At 37.5% G+C, this 23,390-nt stretch overlaps 1 pseudogene; it reads left to right on the forward strand.

The window, feature by feature from the left end:
- Positions 1 to 23,370, forward strand: part of LOC139477087 (rho family-interacting cell polarization regulator 1-like) — a 35,570-nt pseudogene extending 12,200 nt beyond the window's left edge.
- Positions 23,371 to 23,390: the final 20 nt, after the last annotated feature.

Raw genomic sequence — 23,390 nt, forward strand, 5'->3', positions numbered from 1 at the left:
TGCATCAACGAAGTCAGCGAGCCTGACCACACTGTTTTCCATCTCGAATAACAGATTTCCCTGCTGTTACCTTAAAAATTAAGTTAAGGTCACCAAAATCGACTGGTGTCTGCGGAATAGGAAGTACCAAATAGGAAGACAATCCAGAGATTAGTTCTTGAGATATCGCGGCAACACCGTTTTCCAACTCCAAAAGCAGATTTGCCTGCTGTGACCTTGAAAATGGGGTCAAGGTTACCAAAACCGACTGGTGTCTGCAGTGTTTGTATATACACCTTAGTTCCAAATATGAAGACAATCCAGAGATTAGTTCTTGAGATATCGCGGCAACACCGTTTTCCAACTCCAAAAGCAGATTTGCCTGCTGTAACCTAGGAAATGGTGTCAAGGTCACCAAAACCGACTGGTGTCTGCGGATTCTGTATATACACCATAGTTCCAAATATGGTGACAAACCAGTGTTTAGTTCTTGAGATATCGCGGCAACAAACAGGTGGGACGTACGGACGGATGTACGGACGTACGGACGGTCGTGAATACTATGTCCCCCGCTCCGCGCTTTCGCGCGGCGGGGGACAACGATCTGTATGCGAATTGTACGACATGACAGGGCCGTTAGCAGCAAGGGCTTTGACAATATTGACGGGACGTCAATCCACAACGGGTATTATGGTTATTTTCTGGAATGTGATATGAATGTGAGTGCTGAATTGTTGACCCGTGAAAATCCGGGGTAATATAGGTCTTCAGCACTCAGTCTGCTTTACGTTCAAACAATGACATTTCAGTGTGTTAAACTGCGTGATTCAAATTGACACTTCGAAAAACGAGGAAGGCATCAATGATTTCACGTCAGAAATGTTCTTAATTGCGAAAGCGATCCACTTTACTATAGAGTCGATAGCTTTAAATATATTTCTATCCAAGTCCATGCTGAAGAAGTACCGTGAAACAACGTACCCTTTCGATAATTTGGGAAGGATAATAATGGAAGGTGTCGGCAGGCTCTAGTTATGACCGTAACCTTATTGATAACTCAGGGCAGCTAATCTTAGATCATACTCCAGTTGAGAGTGTTTTCCGTTTGTATACCCCCGGTGAGAGTTTGTTCTATCTAACAGAATTTGATGAAGCGCAGAGTTCCCATGGTATATTTTCTAGATCGCATTTGTGTCAATGCTTTAGTCTTTATTTTCGCATTTTATAAAATTATATCAATCTTTATATGTAAAAAACCCATAAAGGTTTCGCACTAATTTTTACATCTAAAATCGTGTGGGACGAGCGGTTTTACCAGTTGGATTTTTACTATACAGTGTAGTATTTTTTTACTTATTTATTGACAATTGCATTCTTCATAAACAGGTGATTAACGACATATAGATGTATTCCATTAAATATAACAATTTATTTACAATTTTGACAGCAAAAGTTAAGCACAGATATTCGTATCGAAACATAAAATACAAAATGGGTTCCTATGCTTGTTGGGGTTTAAAGTGTCGTATAAAAATAGAATAGTTTGCACATCATCCAAAATTCACTTTCCAGTATATGTTCGCAGATAACGTTTTAATGAATGAAATTTAATTATCAATACAATATAGAATAGACGTTTACAACACAATAATCTTTGAATTTTGCATTCAATAAACCAATTTTAAAATGATAATTGATTTTGGTCTTTTTAATATTAAAGTGTACATCTACCCGTTTTATCACTGAAAAGGATAGGGTCACCGGACAAAAACTATGAGCCAAGCGTCATCGAACTACGGATACCTTCTGGAATGTAGACATTTCGCTCTTCACCCAGATTTACTTTGAAATGACCCTCACCAATACTGCCAAACGTCATCAAACTACGTTCGGGAATAGATTTCACACATTTACAGCGTAGATATTTGGCTTATCAGCCAGATTTAAATCAAATAAAAAAATCTGTTCATTAGCTCTACATAATTTAAAAGGATAGAAAAGGACTACATAATATGTATGTTAACGTTAACTTTTGGCATTGTTTATGCCATATACAAATGCCAACAATTTGGTCATTGTGCAAAGACATGTCTTTTTTATAGTTATTACAGTCTCAATGCAGTGCCAGACAGTTCTCTCTTGATCAAAACATGTCCATCCGAGCTTCTCATACTGAAAACTCTCTATCAACCGCTACTTCACAGACCACTTCTTTAACACCAAAACAAATTATTAGAACCAGCAGTTCAGGGCGATGCCCATCTAAAAAAGTTAAAAAAGGAAATGAAGAAAAGAGCCAAGGCACTCCAACACTTGGAGTTATCAACCATTGTAGAAGTGCATAATTCTTATGAACCTCTGGCGGTCGCTTCTACATGGCCAGTCCATGGGAGTGGAACGTCCTCTCGCTCAAGATCTCCAGTTGAGCCACCATGGGCGGCTCAATCTGACAGTGGAATTGCAGAGGACTGCGCAATAATTTTGATGACTTACAATTACTTATACAAGATTTTATACCATCAGCATTATGTATTCAGGAGACTTACGTCAAACAAACACATATGATTAACATAAGACAATATGAATCATATCGGATCGGGTGGTCAGGCTCGCTGACTTCGTTGATGCATGTCATTTTATCCCAATTACGTGGATCGATGCTCACAACGTCAATCACGGGATTGTCTGGTCCAGACTCAATTATTTAGACCGCCGTCATATAGCTGGAATATTGCTGAGTGTGTCGTTAAACAACAAGCAAACAAACATATCATTACTTTTTCCCTCCAGGGGCTAGGGCCACTGGGGGTTCTTTGATCTTAGTGAGGGAGGGCGTTATCCACAGCCCTGTTCCTCTAGAAGCCCTATTTCAAGCTGTTTGCTGTACGTGTGACGATGCAAATTGTTTTCACTTTGTGCTCTCTGTACCTTCCCCAATCATCGACTCTCAATCAAACTGAATTTTCAGGCACTTTATGACCAACTCCCGAAGCCCTGTATTATCATGAAAGATCTAAATGGACATAATCCTCTTTATGGGAGTGCTCACACAAACTCTAAGGGTAAGATCATTGAAGAGTTCATTTCCAACAACGATTTGTGTATCTACAATGATGGTTCTAACACTAATCTACATCCTGTAACAGGAACACACTCCTCTTCAGATCTATCACTGACAAACCCAGACTTACTTTATGAATTTAAAGGGTCGGTCCATGATGACCTTTGAGGAAGTGATCCTTTTCCGACTACATGAAAACCTATTACCCCCTGTGATATCCTCCTTCCACAAGATGGAACTTTACGAAGTCCAACTGGCACTTATTTGAAATACTTGCCTCTAAATATTTAAAACCTGAGCTGTTTATTGACATTCCTGATCCTATACCATCTTGTTCTGATGAACTTCACAAAATTGCTGATGAATGTATTCCAAAGTCCTCTGCATATTCACACATCAGAAAGCCTTGGTTTAGTGATAACTGCAAATAATGAGTGAGTATGGTTTTACGCCGCTTTTAGCAATATTCCAGCAATATCACGACGGGGGACACCAGAAATGGGCTTCACACATTGTACCCATGTCGGGAATCGAACCCGGGTCTTCGGCGTGACTAGCGAACGCTTAAATCACTAGGCTACCCGACCGCCCCGATAACTGCAAATAAGCTGGGAAGGAAAAAGGCAGAACGTTATTTCCGTTGCCATACCATGGTACATATTGCATATATATATATATATTTATACCGAATATCTCACATCACCAAAAAAACAAACCCCGCATCAGTCACCAGGGATGAGTGTGGTTACCTCAGTCTTAGTAAATTTAATATATACCCGGCATAATAATCAGATGTACAATAACTTTGACCAGGTGACCCATGATGATTCTGAAATTGCATGTGCAACCCGGTCAATGCACGCATAACATCCCATGAGAACAAAATCATCACCCATTCATGTGAGTGAGTGAGTGAGTTAATATTTACGTCACATCTGCAATATTTCAGCCATACCTTGACGAGAAGTTATACATTAAATATGCATATATTTATACTTAGATTTAAATATAGTTTAAATAACAAACCTCGCATGATAATCTTGAGGCTAAAGTATCGTTTAATGACAGATCTATGGCTAATTAATCAGTAAGACACTTATGTTCGAACACCAAGTTACTTATATAATACAAATTATGCATTTTAATCGTGATCTAATTTGTTTAATAACACGGGACGAACAAAAATGATATTTCACATATTCATATATTAATATATATTGTAAGTTCATGAAGACTTTATGGCATTAATACTTCGGTTTAACTATCTAATGTCTTTTAATACATGCACACGTCATTTAAATAGCTAATTTAGCGTTAATAGTCTGTCAAGTTAAGTTGTGCTGATGTGATTAATCATTATATTGACTATTAAGGTAGACGAAATGTGCTACAGATAGCAAAAATAGAAAATAAAACGGGTGCTACTTGACGTCATAGTCATCGATCAATTTCACAGTTAGTGGAGAACGCAATCTTATCTCTTAATAGAAAACAATATATAGAAATTCTGGAACACAATAACTCTCAATTTAATGTTGGAATCAGTGTGAAATATTAATGCCTACTTCTCAATTAATCTCTCCATAAGCGGCAAACATCGCTGGTGGGATCAGTGGAAGAATCCATTTCAACTGAACAGGAAACTGTGGAGGAGTGTGGAGCAGTACACATGAAGTCCACCCTATCGTGCATTCGTCAATAGCAATGACGATGATGATGTTTTAACAATAATGGTGAGTTAACTGTTTAGAGCGACACATGGACTGTATTTGTTCACATAACTGGCCGACCTGCAAACTTGTCGCCCCTGTTATTGTAATCGCCTGCGCGGACGATAAAGAAAATAACCCCGTGCCACGTCATTGTACATGCTACAGACAGAGCAGCAGCTTGGAGAAGATTACGCAGGAAGAACTATTTACATTCCTAGCAGTGTTGGTATCAAAGATTTCAAGCTGCTTACACCTGGTTGTTCAACAATGACACCTCGAGTGTATTGGTTTTGATTTAGCTTGCCGTTGGTCTCAGTGTACATGATAGGGGAGATCAAGGACATGACTGTTTTCAGAAAATATGCCCAAGAACAGCAATGTCATCACGACACCACTCTTGCTGAATTGGAGCCATACGGAAGTTTGCAGTGTTTCACTAAATGCTTACAGCTTGCAAGTTGTAGTCATGTGAGATTTAACTCCAAGGCGCTGAATTGCATGCTCGGCAGAATATCAAAGAATGGGAATTGGTTGGGTCAAGGATTCACTCATTCACACGTTATTTTATTTGTTTGAGCCCATTATGAAAGTCTTAATCTTGAGGAGATGAGCAATTTTGAAGAAGACATAATGTCTTTTATCCATAACAAGTTTCATGTAGCTACATATCCCCCAGGACATACATTAGAATAAGTGAACAATTACATTTTAGGGTTTAACTTGAGTCAGGATGTGTTATTTCCAGTAGTGCTATCAGTGTATCGACAAATGAAATAAGCAAGAATGCAGATATACATACTTTGTTTTTATCACACGCCTTTCCAACTCATGAAGATGTGAAATCTTGTCTTCCCGGTAAGAACGCAAATATACCATTAAAAAAAGAAGACTCTGTCGCTTTCCGAACACATGAATGCAGGACATATCATCATTTGTCCAACACATCCCTGTGTCAATAGTGACCCAAGTAATCTTTCTTCTATTAAGAAAGATGTTATCCCATTTAACCTGTTTCATCAGTATGTAAAGTTCAATGATGCTTTTCTTCCCAATTTTACTCAGACTGTAGACGTCATTAGCAAAAGAAGGGCTCCAAGTCAACGATACAATTATGGCAAGTCGTCGTTGAAATTCTTTTTGTGATCCAATTGTCTTTCAAATCTGTAATGTAATATATTTAACGTTATCAAAAGCTATAGGAACATGCAGTAACGCTGTCAAATTGTTTTTTTTAACAGGGGTAAGATCAGAGTCAGGTTTAGGTTGGATTTGGGTGGGCGGTGAGTGGTGTTAGAAGTAGAGATACACATGTGGGTGTGGGTGTGGGTGTGGGTGTCGGTGGTCGCGTTTGGGGATGGGATTGTCATCTTGGGTGCGCAGTTAGCTCTCCAGCGTATCAACACCTGAGATTTGCCAGGTACGAACGTGACATTCACCCGGATTAGTTTTCTAGGTCTGCTGTCTTTGTCTGTACCGAACCAGTGCTCGTTGGTAAACGCTTAAGACCTGCACCACGCCGTGATAAAAATGGAAATTCGAAATGCAATATCTTTCCAAATTTAAAGAGACATTTATAGAAATAATAATTCGAATTCCTGTAACAAACAGTATTTCAGAAGCACATACATATGCTATGTATCTTCACATTGTAGCTCTGATTATTGGTTGATAATTCAAAAAGCAAACCAACTGTTACCCTTTCTACCATGACGAAATAATAGAGAATATACAATTAGGATATAAAGCTAGTGTGTTTCAATGAAACATAGACACCCCTGCCACCGGTTTCTTGCATGAAGTACATTAACTTGTTTATAAAAATAATAAAAAACTGCAGGCTAAAGGTACATCCCTGCCTCGTACCAATTTTACACCTAAAATAATTTGATAAACCACCAGAGAGTCTTACACAAGCACTTAAATGTGAATACATTGAAACTATTATCTTAAAGAAATTGCCTCTAACTCCTACTTCATTTAAGCTTTTTAACAAAACGTCATGTTTAGTTGAATCAAAAGCCTTTGAAAAGTCTATAAATAAACAATAAATCTTCCATTTTTCTATGGGCATATTTTTGGGCAATATATTGCCAACAGAAAATACTATCAATAGTGGAGCGATTAGCTCTGAAGCCAAACCGTGCTTCATTAATGACATAATGTTTTAATGCTGCAGGCTGGAGTTAAAGAGTAGAGCAAAAAACTTTACAAATAATATCTATCAAGGAGATTCCACGATAATTGTCAATACAGTGTTTATCTCCTGCCTAAAATAATATTATACTTTTCCCCCATTCTTTAGGGAATTCACTATTATCAAATATGTTGTTAAACAATAAGACCAACACATGAAGAATGTAATCTGATGATGCTTTCAAAAATTCAGCAGCAAGGCCATCAGTACCAGGGGATTTATTTAATCCCAACTTATCAATATGAAACAAAACTTCTATCATGGTAATAGGGCCATTTAAGTTAAATATAGATGCCTCTTCTACCTCCATATTACACATGTTATCATCAAAACTCTCAGTGGATATGTTATCTACACACAGAAGGTTACTAAAATGCTGTATCCTATCATAGCTACTTATTTGTTGTGACATGCTTTCACCATAAGCACCCTGTTTTAGCCTTCTCCAAAATAATTTAGCATTGTTTCTACAGTCAATTAAATTTTGTCTCATATCAACCTGGTAAACATATCTCTTCAATCTAAATTTAGATTTAAACAAGTTTTGCAACTTTCTAAATTCACTAAAGCCATAACCCTGGTCTCTATGGGCCCGTAGAGCATGATACTTTCTATTGTTTTTAAATCTTCTAAATCACTTTCCCACCTTTGAGTATGCACAGGTCAAATTCTGGGTTGCAGAATTTAAGAGGGGTCGGGTGAACCTGGAAGATGAGCCACGCCCTGGCAGGCCTGTAGAGGTGACCAATGACCAATCCAGTGAAGCTGTGAGACAACTGGTTGTGAAAGACAGGCGAATGAAGGTGTCAGAAATGGCCAAGGCCTTGGACATTTCATAGGGAAGTGTCCATACCATTTTGCATGATCGTCTGGGTATTAGGAAGCTGTCTGCCCGATGGGTCCCGAAATGTCTGAGTGATGATCAGAAGGCTGTATGTGCGTCAATGTGTCAGGCACTTTTGACACAATGCAGTCGGGATGCAGACAACTTTATGGAGAGAATTGTTACTGGTGAAGAAACCTGGGTACACCACTATGACCCAGAAACCAAAGAATAGAGTGAGCAGTGGACTGGCTTTGCTTCACCCCTTCCCAAAAAGTTTAAGACTCAACTATCGGCTGGCAAAATCATGGCAACCATCTTTTGGGATACCAAAGGGGTCTTGCTCATTGACTACTTGCCACGTGGCCAGACTATTACTGGAGAGTACTACTCCGATCTCCTGGACCGTTTGTGGACTGCTATTCTTGCCAAACGTCATGGAAAGATCACAAAAGGTGTGTTTCTCCAAAATGATAATGCCAGAGTGCACACCTGTTGACTTGCGGTTGCCGCAGTGAAGCGGAACAGGTTCAAAGTATTGCCTCATCCACCTTACTCACCAGACCTGGCACCAAGCGACTACTTTCTCGTCCCAAACTTGCAGAAAGACGTCATTTCCGGTCCGATAATGAACTCACGACAGCAGTGGAGGGTTGGTTACAGGAACAACCCCATGGTTTCTATCACAACGGGCTTTTAGCACATCACTGGACAAAGTGCATAGACCTCAATGGTGATTATGTGGAAAAAGAAGTGAGGAGCAGTAGCAAATAGGTTAGGCTGGTTATATATTGAATGGCCCTCGTATATCTTAACCACTCTCTGCCAACATTAGGACCCTTATCAGTATCAGAAAAAATCCTTACTTACACAACCTTCATGTTCATTATTAATATCATCCAAGGAAATTCTTAACGAGCAGTACCAAATAGCTATACCAAAATCGGATATAGAAAAGATAGTTGTTGATGACATCATGTAGTCAACAACACTATGGCCATTATGTGTAAAACATGTGAAATTACCACATTTGTCATTAAACAATCTGCCATTAAATAGATGTATACCAAATGTACAACATGTTGCGACCAATGTTTTTACCATAGTTATTATGAGAAGTATCTTTATTAGATCTAGGCATACAAAAATCGTCAGCTGGGTATCCATCAATGCTATCACCATTACTAGATAAATTAATATTATCATCTGGAATGTAGTCCTGAAAATCCTTTGTTCTGGCATTAAAATCGCCAGCGATATATATTTCTTTATCACTATGGTCACTTACAATAGTTTCCAAATACCGTTCAAACACAACCATGCCATTATCTTTGTTGTGATATATAGGGGAATTTTCCGGAGAAATGTATAGGAATATCATAACCGTATCAGAGTTCCACGAAAGTTAAGTGTTTTTCAAAAAGGAAAACAACCATGTCATGAAAACCATCATAAATTCTAGATATATAGTTATGTAAAATCCAGTATTCCTTTATAAGAACAGTCACTCCACCACTAGGTCGGCCACGACGTTTAGTTTTCTGGCGTACACTGTTAAAAGATCAAAACGGGACATGAAGGTTGTGAAATCGTCAGGACTTGTAGCAAAAGATTCACAGAATGCTATTATGTCTTAGTCGTGACAGAAGAGTTTGACCTGTGAATATTCATTATCGTGTCTCCTTATTCCTTCAATGTTCCATGACAGAATACGAAAGTCAAAAGGGCCATGGCCAATTCTTCATTTTCTTTGAGTATTGTCCCGTGGAGTTACCTCCCTTGAGCGACGGATTGATAACCGGACCAATCCTCACATGCAGCAGCCTCATTATCAGTGATATCACTTGCAATGTCATTAAACTTGAGAACGTTTTTCTTCTCTCTATCAAACATGAACACATCATTGTCCACAGTTAGCTTGTTCACAAGCATTTTCGGCTTTTCCCCATCACTTAAAGCATGACCAAATAATGCAAATAAAGCTCTCCTGTTCTCCCTGATTTTCTGAGGAAAGTCCTCGGATACTCTTTTGTCTGAATCCTTGGGAGGTGTTCCACGGCTACGTTTATAAATGTCACTTTTCTTTTTCGGAAACAAAAACTTTGCAACAATAGGGGACGATTCTCTTCTAAGGTTTAAACACTGGTGTCATCCCATGATGTGTATTACTGTTTATGTCGACAAGTAAGGACAAACTTCACTATATCAATATCTCCTCCACGAAAGGCTAAATGAAGGATGTTGCTACCAGCTTTATCTACGACAGATAGATCAGCTTCTTTTTCCAAAATACACTCAAATACTGCTCTATTGCCCCAAACCACTGCATTCAACACTGGCGTCATCCCTTCAAACTGTTTACTGTTTACGTCCACAATGTTTTGTGTGAGAACATATTTTACAATCTCCACGTTTCCTCCTGAACTTGAAAGATGAAGGATAGTTTCATTATCATCATCTACCTTTGTCATATCAGGTCCTTTAGTCACAAGTAATTTAAATACTTTGCTATACCCCACTGATGCAACCAGCATCAATGGTATGGTCTGATCCCAAAACTAAGTGTTGATGTCCGCAATGGTTAGATTGTCCCCTAACAACGCTGCTAGCAAGACTGGTGTTTTACCATCATTCGCTTTACTGTTTATGTCCACAATGTTTTGTGTTTGGACATAATTCACTGTATCTACATTTCCTCCTCTGTAGTCCCAATCAAGGATAGTTTCTGCTTTTGATCAACTGCTGATGGATCAGCTCCTCTCTTTATTAGTAAGTCAATCATGTCTGTTTCCTCAACATGCTGCCAGCTACACTGGCGTAATCTCTTTGTGCTCCTTTCTATTTATGTCCAAAATGTTTTGTTTGAGGACATACTTCACTATATGTACGTTTCCTCCTCGACAGGAAAGTTGAAGGATATTATCACCGTCCATATCTACTTTTGATATACTGGCTCCTACTTCTATAAGAAAAGAAAAGACTTCCATCTTTCCAGACTCTACTGCAAACATCACTGGCGTTTCCTCGAAATATCCGCTTCTTTCAATGTCATTGATGTTCTGTGAGTGGATATATTTCACTATCTCCACGTTTCCCTCTTTACAGGCCACATGTAAGATATTGTTTTCATCATCATCCAATAGACCATGTAGGTAGCAGAAGTACCGTAAGTCCCCATGGTCCCTAGTATGGTGGCCGAACTTTGGTTGCTGGCGATCTACAGCCCGTTTTTATAATGTGTCGTCTGATATAATTTGATCTTTTTATTGCTCTAAAAATAGTTTTTAAATTATAATCTGTGATATATTGCTAATTGTTTTACTGTTTTACAGGTTTTTATATATAATATAAATGTTTAACTTGTTCAAGTCACGATATGGCTGAAATAGTGCCGATGTGACTTTAAATATTAACTAACTCACTCACTCACTCATCATCCAATAGACACAGATCAGCACCTTTCTTCACAAGTAATTCAAGTATTACCCTGTGTCCTTTCTCTGCAGCTATCATCGCCGGTGTACCATTCTTCCCTCTTGTATTGATGCCCACAGTATCTTGAGACAAAATCACCTTGACTTGAGGCAGGTCTCCAATTGTGCAGGCATCAATGAGATTGGTGTTGTCAATGGTCTGGTTTTGGTCTTGGTTATCTCCACCTGAAGGCCAACATGCAGACATGACACAATGTTCAGTTTTAGACGTTTACATGTTTCTAATGAACTTTTAACAATATATGTCAGTAAGTACCTTTGACACAGGCAGCCTTTCCAACACGAGTCTCCAGGCACCTGCTCCCTTGGCAAGTGTTAATTGCACAGACGGCAGCTCGGACCTAAAGACAGACACTAAGGGCTCATTAGCTCACTTTCACTTAATTTCGTAATTTTTTTCATCATCATTTGACATAGAGTCAGCAAATGAACTGGGCTTAACACTGCTTAGAACAGTATTTCAGTCATATGACGTCGTATCGAACAAGGAAAGATGCAGTCTTTTTAGGTTTAGGACTCGTGAAACCCATTAGTAGTGAAGAACTTGTTGGTGTTGGTCAAGTACTTGTATATTTTGGAAGTCAAGTATTTCCTTGTTTCGTCCAAGTGACATTAGTCTATAAGGCTAACTAGGCGTAACTTTAGTGTCCCAGAGACCTATTTTGGGGAAAGGCCTTCAGTGCCCATTTCTCCTCATCTAGCTAAGTCGGTTGTCTGTGCACCTTGTCGATTGTCTTGTCAGAGTGTGGTTTTAGTCATCTTTGTAATAGCTGGTATAAAATTGTTTAGTTGACGAGCTTGTACATTCGTTGTCTGTATATTCATTCATCTGTGATCAATGTATGTGACAAATAGGACCGACTCTTTAGATAATGATAATAATAATAATAATAATAATAATAATAATAATAATAATAATAAAAGAAGAAGAAGAAAAAGAAAAAGAAGAAATGAGTGTCAACCAAGCAAAGTGCCATATCACGACGATCCGTATTTACGGAGAGGCTATCTGAACGACCACAGCATCGAGTTTATGTGCAGTGTGTTGAGAAGATCAACAATCCTGCAGAGTCTTTCGCTGTGAAAGAACTTGTTTTACTGGCCTGAAAAGTGACACAGATGGTTTTCTGTTTGTTGCTCAGGACCAGTCACTTCCCACTCGAAACCGTCAATGTTTGATTTTGCAGCAACACATTGTCACTGGATGCCCAGCTTTGACACAAACACAGTATCTTAAACGACATGATGGTATAACTCAATCTTTTTATTACTGTCTTCGCCATGCTTGTAGTTTTGACACCTAGGTCCATCCTCCATGGACTTCATGGAAAATGATAAATACGATTTTTTTTGGAATAGGCCCATTTACAGCCTCAGACGTATCTAGGCCAACCAAGCTACTTTTGTCCTTTCTGATAAATCCGATGAAATCATTTATATCATTGATTTTTTTTCCCACTATTGTGATTGAAAAGATTGAGGGAAAACATGGCGGACATCACTTTCAAAATGTCACGCTTGAAACCCAAGTTTTCCGACTCCCCATGGTTCTTGGTGCCTTAGGTTTGGTACCTACTACTACTACTAATAATAATAATAAAAACTGTAAACTTTATCACTTTGTCTATTATTCGTACATTTTGCTTCATTGTGTTTATTTTGCACTCATCAGACACATAATGTTCATTCCTTATCTGAACTTTTAAACACAGTTTCTAATCACATGATTTTAGCATATTAAAAAGAAATCAGTCTGCATGAGAGAATATAGATTTTTATCTAAAAAATCCCTTTTTACCCTTGAATGTAATATTGATATGTAAGGTTTTAGTGATTTTCAGCATCACTTTTATTTGTTTGATTTGATATGGTTAGATTAGACATTTTCTCGCCACGAATAGCTGCAAGATTTCTTTTGCGGCGTTAAGCAAAAAATACTCACTCAGTCACTCTTTATTTAAAACCTTAGTAGTATGACAAAGCGAGATACACAACTGAAAACTGAATGTAAGTCGACCATGGGTCGACACGGCTAAGAAGGACGATGCTGCCTCTCACACCTGACCTTTATGCAGTGCATTGGATCCAGAACAGTATCTTAACGATTACCCGATAATAGTTCCATATTCACAGCAGAAGCACACGCAATTTTAACAGCACTAACATATATCAAGAACAAATCCAAATAGAAAGAATTCATTATTGTGTTTGATTCACTTTCGTGCCTTGTAAACATCCATTTTTAATTGATATTTTCGAGTTTTTTAATGATCTTGCGACATGAAATCATCTTTTGTTGGTTACCAAGCCATTTTGATATCGCTGGTAACACAATGGCTGATGCTGCTGCACTCAACAAATCTATGTTTTTTAAAAGAAATATAACTTCTTCATAACTTTTGATGTAGTAACTGTATTGTTTTACAAATTGGTAAAGCTAATTATTAACTTAGATTGTTAATTGCAGTACCCTCGAGGGGATTTGGAGTAGCGTAAAACTATTGTCCCCCTTGAGAGGGTATGTAAGTCCCATATCATTCGAAGTATTTTTCTGCATGCAAGGCTTTTAAACGTAGAATATTCGTCATTTTAATCTTTGGCTTAATTGGTACACTGTCGCCAGTGACTGAAGGGATGATATAAATCCTGCCGGGGTCCATGCAGGAAGCAAAGGCACTGTAAGTCCCCATGGTTCCTAGTCTGGTGATCTCCCTTTAGTTACTGACGATCACTAATATTGTGTTGTTCACTAATTCTTCTGACTATTATATATTCTCAACTAATTTTAATAGACTCTGTGATATTCTTGTTATTGTACTGTCCATCGTTGACAGCTTTTTATTTTGTATAAATATATGTATTATTAATGTACTTCTCGTCACGATATGGCTGAAATACTGCCGATGTGACGTTAAATCTTAACTCATTCACTTACTTAATGTGGTTTCTTTAGTTCTTTGGTTGGAACCCAGATGAACAATGATTACCACCCCAGGTTTGATAGCTCTCTCACCTCACAAATTCAGCTCCTATGTCATAAATGGTACTCAAATGAATTACTGATGTCAAAATGTGGTGACGATAATTCTAAGTAGGTAAGGTGACGTACATTCCAGCCAAGACGAAGTTATGGTACTGTGAATATACTGGAATATACTGAAAGATGTAACTGTGTCTGAGTCTTATGTCTGAGACATTCAAACAGGTTTTAGAAAGTGAGTTAAATACGCTTGATCTGGAGGAGTGTGATAACGTCTCATCAAATAAGTACATCGCTTGTGGCCCATACTCTTATTGACAGTATAAAACTGTGGTATGATACCGAGTGTAAATAACAATACATTCTCAAAGAATATTGCACAGTTTAATAAAGACTGCAGTAAGTTGAAAAGTGACAAATATAAATCAGTAAAATCACATGTGACTTTGGACATTTGAGACAGTTTAATAAGTTCCGAAATAAATTCAGAGGGATGTGTGGTCATCGTAAAGATATCACAAATTATATTTTATTACCCTGTAATAGTTCGAATACAAAGGCATTTTGGACTTGTGATCCTAAACTTAGAAAAGGTTCTGGACACGAAATGTTCGACTATAACAGTGATGCTCTGTTTGTGGGAAGATATTCACAGCCGTGACTTTGTTAAATGGTTTTGTTGAGCTTATGAAAACGTATCCTGAGTGCCCAAGTGATTTCCGTAAAGGGTATTCTACCATAGACTATATGTTTACTTCACAAAGCATCGTACACAAGTGCTTATCTAAATGCAAGTGTTGTTCTGTAAGGCTTTTAAAAGATTAGGTTAACAGGGACCTTGTATATTTTGTTTTGTGATCTGGTAACATTCATAAGGAAGAAAATTTATGGATTTTAGCTTCTTTATTATGAGGAACATCTGTCAACAAACTAGACCTGAAATTCGCTATTTCGGAACACATCCTCAAGTGATGGTTTTTACATTTCCAAATGCTAATCACCTATCGGCGCCAATTATGTGGTGGCTTCCCTTGTTACGCTTCAACCTTTTGTTACCTTATTACCTTTGTTGTACATAGATATGCTATCTGCCTCATTGTATTCATTCACCTCATGAAGCAGTAAGCATGTACTACGAAACGTTGTTCTCCTCATAATAAAGAAGTTGACATTCATAAATTCCCTTCTGGCTCGTCTGCAGCCTAAAAAGCGGCTGCTCAGTCATGCTCAGTCACATCCGTGTTGATGCGTTTGTAAATACAATATAGCAACAAAATATAGATGGAAACGGTGCGACGCTTATGATACAACTCAGAAGCATGGTCTGTAAATAATTCACTCTGGAAGTCACAATCCAGTGATTATTATCATGAGCATCGATCCTCGCAACTTGGATCGATGACATGCATCGACCAAGTCAGAGAGCCTGACCACCCGATACTGCTGGTCACCTCTTACGAAAAGCGTGGATCGATGTTCATGATGTCAATCACTGTATTGTCTGGTACAGATTATTAACAGACCGCCGTCATATAGTTGGAATATTGCTGAGCGCGGCGTTAAACAACAAACAAAAAGCAAAAGTAAATATATAAAACTAAGAACTCACATATAACGTTATAATCATATTTTAAGCCAGCAAATGGTTGTAGGCATTGTGAACATAACTTTTGAACATGACAGCTACAGAGAAGTATTTGGTCTTCTCGATAATCATTCCTAAAAAATATGCTTGACGACGATTCATAGCACTGTGTAACACGAGTTCATTGTATATGGTCAAGTAATCTAATTGATGTATTGTAAAAAATGTATTTGCTATTGTAAAATCTTGGCATCAACTCTGGAGGAAATAAAGAAATTCATTCAGTCATTTATTCGTTGGCATATGGACACTCAGAATACCAAGCAACCATTTAAGAGGTTAGGGTCTTGACTACACAATTTCCATCAGCTTGCTAACCTATATATGAGAGATATCCAGGTCCAGTTCAATAAGGTACAGTTGGGGACCACGATGACCAGCACCAGCGCCGTCCCAGATGAGAATGATAATGATATCTCTCACACCTGACCTTTATGTAGAATCTTTAGTGACAGCATTTTAGGCTGGAACCCATCTTAACCATGATTACCACCCCAGGTGATATAGCTCTCCTTTCACATTTAGCTGGTGTGTTATCACACTATGTAAATGAATTAATGATGTAATAATTTTAAGTATACAAGCGTGTGTGGCCACATTCAGATGATGTACACAATATGTAGCCAGTAACAACCCATGTCTCTCCTCAAGCCACAATATATCTACGGAAAGGTTTTTGTCGCCTTTATTATTTTTGCCAGTGTTTGTGATAAACTAAAGGATTGATAAAAAATGTTATTGATTTAATCTGTATGAAAATATGATTTATAGCTGTACCATTGCCATTGTCTTCAGCAACCCATGCTTGCCGTAAGAGGTGACGATGCTTGTCATAAGAGGCGACTAACGGGATCGGGTTGTCAGGCTCGTTGATTTGGTTGATGCATGTCATTGTATGCCGATTGCGTCGATCGAAGGTCATGGTGTCAATCACTGGACTGTCTGGTCCAGACTCGATTATTTACGATTATGTCACAACAGACATATGTGAACATATCTCCTTGTCAAATTTATAGGAATAATCCTCTTTGGGGTAGTGTTCACACAAGCTCTAAGGGTAAGATTATTGAAGAGTTCATTTCCAACAACGATTTGTGTATCTCCAATGATAGTTCTAACACTAAAATACATCCTGGAAAAGGAACATGCTCCTCTTTAGATGTAACACTGACAGACACAGACTTACTTAATGAATGTGAATGGTCGGTCCATGAAGATCTTTGTGGAAGTGGTCATTTTCCAACTACATTAAAACATATTACCCCCTGTGATATCCCTCCTTCCACAAGATGGAACTTTACTCAGGCCAACTGGCACTTATTTGAAATACTTGCGTTTGAAAATATTCCTGATCCTATACAATCTTTTTCTGATGAAGTTCACAAAAATTGCGGATGAATGTATTCCAAAGTCCTCTGCAAATTCACACATCCAAAAGCCGTAGTAACGAAAACTGCAAACAAGCTAGGAAGTCAAGGAAAAATGCAGAACAATATATCCGTCGCAATCCTATGGTACATAATTTAAATAAATTAAGATTTTAAATGCTAAAGAAGGCGCACGTTTAAACAAAATATACGCCAATCGTGGCAAAACTATGTCTGAAAAATAAATGCACGAACTCCAATATCCAAGGTTTGGAACATGATTCAGAAAATAAAATAAAAATTCTCCAAATCCAGCATTCACCATCTTAAAAATGGGGATGAACTATTAACACATACTAAAGATATTGTAAATAAACATGGTAAAACACTCGCTGCACATTTTACCCATCGAACTATGTCCATAAATTTCAAAAACAGCAAGAAAAGAAAACTCTTAATTTTCAGTCAGATAATGGAGAAGATTACAATGAATTGTTTTCCATACATAAACTCCATACTGCCCTTGGGCCAGCTTATGATACTGCTTCAGGTGGTGATTACATCCACCATCACCTCCTGAAACACCTGCCAGGACCATGTTTGGAAACCCTACTTCTGATTTTTGTTGAGATAAGGACATCCAGCAAAATCTTCGTGGCGTGATGCCATAGTTGTTCCAATCCCGAAACCTGGATGGGATCATACTGATCCCTCAAATTATCGACCTTGACCAGTTGCGTTTGCAAAACCGTGGAATGCATGATCAATAATTGATTTATATGGTGCGTGGGAATCTAATGATTTAATAACAAATATAAGACGTGTTTTCCGTGAAAACAGGAGTACCACTGATCATCTAGTTCGTTGAGAATAATTTGTAAAAACATTCATTAACAAACAATATGATGTGTCTATCTTTTTCGATCTCGAAAAAGTATAGGACATAACGTGGAAATATCCTGTCTAAGATTTTAAACGATTCCATTGATTGATCTCTGTTCATGGATGATTTTAACATTTCCTGTCGTGGTATCAGGAAGAATATAATCAATTAAGAAGATCATACAATACTTACAAGTCTTTCTTAACCCATGGCTCCAAGGATGGTGACGCAAGTTGCTTGCCCTACAGTCATTGGATCCAGAACCATATCATCCAGATTACCGAATAAAAGTTCAACTTTTACAGCAGACTCACAGGCAATACTAATAACTCTCAAATATATCAAGACTATTTCATATGAACATCTACTTTTACACGAAATTATCGAATTACATAACGATCTTGCTTCTGGCCAATATGAGATCGTCTTTTGTTGGTTACCAAGCCTTATTGGTATCATTGGTAACACAATTGCCGATGATGCTGGAAAAGTAGCACTCAACAAATCTGTGACAGCACTTCTTATCCCATACAAGACCTCGTAGACCTCGTAACACCCATGATGTATTTGCCTGAGGGGAGAGTGAGTGAGTTAAGATTTAACGTCACATCGGCAATATTTCAGCCATATCGAAGTTATTATATATTATCAATTGATTAAAACCTGTCATCAATGGACAGTAAAATAACTACAATATCAGAGATAAATCGTTCCCCAGCAGGATTTAAACCATCCCCCTGAGGGGAGAGAGAGATGGTACATGTGAGCCACTTCTTTACGTTGAGATCGACAGGCGCACAGCCCAAATGACATATTGTATAACGCACCTGATATAATGTACCATGTACGCGATATACTGTATAGTGAATGTAATACTATGTTTAGAAATGACAATGTGCAGTAGCATATTATGCAGTAATTCACTGAGTGGTAGTCTCTATAAGCAAAATATGTCACTTGATGGGTCCTAAAATATTTGAAAAGTGAGACACTGAATCCCTTGCTTTGATGTGTTATTGGGGCGGTCGGGTAACCTAGTGGTTAAAGCTTTCGCTCGTCACGCCGAAGACCCGGGCTCGATTGCCGACATGGGTACAATGTGTGAAGCCCATTTCTGGTGTCCTCCAACGTGATAATACTGGAATGTTGTTGAAAGCGGCGTAAAACCATACCCACTCACTCGATGTGTTATTTTATTAATTTGTTGATATCATGTTTTTTTTGTTTTGTTTTTAATTTTTTCAATCATTTTACATTTATTTGATAAAATGTGACATTCCAGTACGTAGTTGATGAATCATCTAAATAGATGATGGCAAGTTGACCAAAATTTATAGAATAGGCCAATGTCACATTCAATAATCACTGAACATTTAGTAAGGTTGTAGTAGTTTCTTATTTGGTTCTGAAAGATTTGAAATGACGGAAGACTCTGATTTAACTTACTTTTAAATATAAGGTCTTTTGATATCAAAAAGGTGATATTTAGAGGGTCGTTGTGCTTTTCTGGAAAACCAATCATCATTTTTCTTTGGAATTTCGATTTGGATATTAGCCTTTTGAAGTAGCCAAACTTCAGGACCAAAAAAGGTGGATTGGTGTCTCGATATCAACTGAACAACAACTGCAATTTCGACTTTCAACGTAATCTAAATTACACAAGAAAACGTTAGTCGGAAGTATATGATGAAGTATTTTGTATTGGAGCCATTGCAGTTTAGTGTCTCTCGTACATCGAAAAGGCATTCTATTGTATTGGGACCAGTTATCAATTGAGTCATCCTTTAGAGTATTCTTTTCCCATTTCGTACAGTGTAATTTTTTGTAGTGATATCTGAAATTGGTAAGTTGTAGAAGCATTTCGATCCATTTGCAAATTTAAGAACATTTTCGATACTTGGGGGTATAATTGGATTTTGCAACTTGTTCAGTTCTTCTAGTTCAACATTACTTATCTCGAAAGATTTTGAAAAGTTGTTAAATGACAGAAATTTTCCATCTTTGTCAAGGAGGTCATTTATGAAACGTACCCCCTTTTGATTCAAGGTGCTATAAAAGACGGGCTTACGCCCAATACATATATTTCTGTTAAACCTATTATTATCGGCCAGTAAATGATTTGCGTTATGTTCCAGTTGAGCGTTTAAATTCCACCAGGCAGTCAAAATATATTTGTAGTAATTGTTAGGGGTAAGTGGTAGTAGTTTATTTCTTAAGTAGTTACAGTTATGTTCTAGTATATTGCCTGCACCTACCGGTAACTTGGGAAGATTAAGGTTAAATAGATAACTCCACTTGGATTTCCAAATAAGAAAGCGTCTTATCAATGATATTATTTTTAGCCTGGATTGTTGCTTTAATGTTAGGGACATTGAACCCTCCATCCTTTTTTTTCACAAATGATTTGGTTTCTCATTATTTTGTTAGGCTTATTCTTCCAGATAAACTTAAAACAATTTGTTTGAAACGCATTTACAACATCAAGGTTTGGATTTGGTAGTGAACTGAATAAGTGATGTAGCTTAGGAATAATTAACGATCTTAAAATCGTGTTTCTGCCAAGGGGTGTTGATATTTGTTGATATCATAATATGTATCGTGAAAATGAGCCCGCTACAGTCATTCCACCATATCAATTAGAATCTAAGCAAACATGTGCGCGCCGTTGTCATCAGGAAATTATTGTCATAGACCAGAATGCATGTGTTCCCCCACACAGGGGCAAACCATCCCCTCCATTTGTGCTGTACTTCCGTGATAACTTGTTCCTCATCATTGTAATACCTTACGAAATACAACTTTCGAAGGGACATGGCAAAGAGAAATGTACCATCACTATTCCATTTCATGTACTCAGGTTTCTCCAGTCCTTGTACAGCCTTCTTCTCACCGATTGTAACTTTACCTTCAACATCTTGAAGGAGGAACTTATATGTTACTGAGCTGTCGGTAAAACGGACAAATATAGCCATTCCGACGTCCCCCATGCAGGCAAAAAAACATGTAGAAGTCGAGCACAGATGTCTGTAAAAAAACGAAACATATTTATATGTATATACACAGTAAAGTTCCAACTCTCAGGTACAATATAGTAATAATTAAATAAGTGGAGTAAGATTGAACACAGTTTTAATAGGCTAGCCCTTTCAACTTACCACATAAGAGTCTCATCAGGCCATAACTGAATAACAGACATGAAATTTGGGAAACATATTTATATGTATATACACAGAAAAGTTCCAACTCTCAGGCACAGTATAGTAATAATTAAATAAGTGGAGTAAGATTGAACACAGTTTTAATAGGCTAGCCCTTTCAACTTACCACGTACGAGTCTCATCAGGCCATAACTGAATAACGGACATGAAGTTTGGGAAGCATGTGCCATTTGATCCTAAGGGACCAATCATTATTTTAGAAATGAAAGTTAAGTGATTTGTCACTAATGCTATGGTTCACTACTGTAACAGTGTCATGTGTGTTATGATGTAACATTTGGGACAGAAATTTTACAGTGAGGACATATCGTCAGTTGAACTAGTATTCTGTAGGAAAATTGCAAGAATAATTCATGGCTGTTTGTACGCATAATAATTATAATGAACTCAATGAATTTGCTTGAAAGTTTTAAAAAATGCACATGCATGGCCAGAAAACAGACAATACGGCAAGTATATGTTACAGTTGTGACGTAGGATGGTAACAGTTGTGACTGAAATGGATCTCAATACAGATTCTGCGTTACTCACATCACCACTGAAACTAATATATGTTGTTTCAATTACGTTTCATGAATTTATTTTCAAAATTACCAAAATTACCAAACTTACATGTGTAATGAGTATTTTAAATACTTGTAACAGTTGGGACACTTAATTGTAACAGTAGTGACGAGAGATTTAGCGATTGTAACAAATTTTGTCCATTGATAAAAATGTTAGCTTATTCCATAGCTGTTTTGAAACAATATTATATGTAAGCTTGACATTGCTTGACAGATTTGTTTGAACTGATTGACATTATTGTTCTAATCTTAGTTGCTTTGTAACAGTGGGGACACAAAATGTAAGAGAAGGGACAACTGATTTAAAGTTGTAAGAAAATGGTTTTGGAGATGAAGTTTTACATTTGCAGAGAATTACTTTCAAGGTGCATTTCTCATTAAGAACTGTTTCACAAAAACTGAAACCGATTTCTTTGAATTACCAATAGCTTTACTCGAAGTGCATATGTTGTAACAGTGATGACACTGAATTGTTAGAGTAGTGACTTGGGATTTTACAGTATGTTAGTGTTTTTTATTTTTAATATGTGTTTAAAACATATCTATTTTACGAAACTGACTTGAACTAAAATATTGTTAGACATATTTTCTCCAATATAATGAATTAAGTGGTTCTGTAACAGTGGTGACAGAGGGATATAAGGGTTTTGACTAACTGGTTACAAATAGGTTTATGTTTTCAATAGTGACAGAGTACTGTAAGGTTAGTGATAATGTATGTACAAACCCAATTTATTCCGTTTGACGTCTTTGACTATTGATTATGTTTTCCTTGCAATTTTTTTTGATATTATTGTTAACATAATTTCTCCATTCAGTTAACACATGTTTTTGCAACTATAGTGACTAGGGTTGTGAAATATTTTCAATCATATATTTGGCTTTTTCAGTGCAAAGAATCAAAGATAGATTTGAATGCGGTGTGAACGCCAAAGGCGCTACAGGCAAAAGAAGAGATGGCACTCCAGAAGCATATTCATCTCTGAATAGTTTTGCACCTATGACACAAGTGGTTAGAGTCAATTTGGAAACACCTATGACACCAGTGAATCTTGGTCAGTCCATGATGTAGGATATTCAAAAGACATCTTCACCTCTGGACAGTTTGGAAGCACCTGCATATATCAACAGTGAATCCTAGTCAATCCATGATGCAGGATGATCAAAAGAAATTTTTACCTCTGGACAGTTTGGAAGCACCTATGACAACAGTGAATCCTGATCAGTCCATGATGCAGGATGATCAAAAGACATCTTTACCTCTGGACAGTTTGGAAGCACCTACGAGAACATTGAATCCCTGTCGATAAGTGATGCAGGATGGTCAAAAGACATCTTCACTTCTGAACAGTTTGGAAGCACCCATGACAACAGTGAATCTTGGTCAGTCCATGATGATGGATGTTCAAAAGACATCTTTACCTCTGGACAGTTTGAAGCACCTATGACAACAGTGAATTCTAACAAA

The sequence above is a fragment of the Haliotis cracherodii genome, unplaced genomic scaffold (assembly GCF_022045235.1).
Source record: "Haliotis cracherodii isolate W230 unplaced genomic scaffold, xgHalCrac1.p SCAF_31, whole genome shotgun sequence".
Taxonomy (NCBI): Eukaryota; Metazoa; Mollusca; class Gastropoda; order Lepetellida; family Haliotidae; genus Haliotis; species Haliotis cracherodii.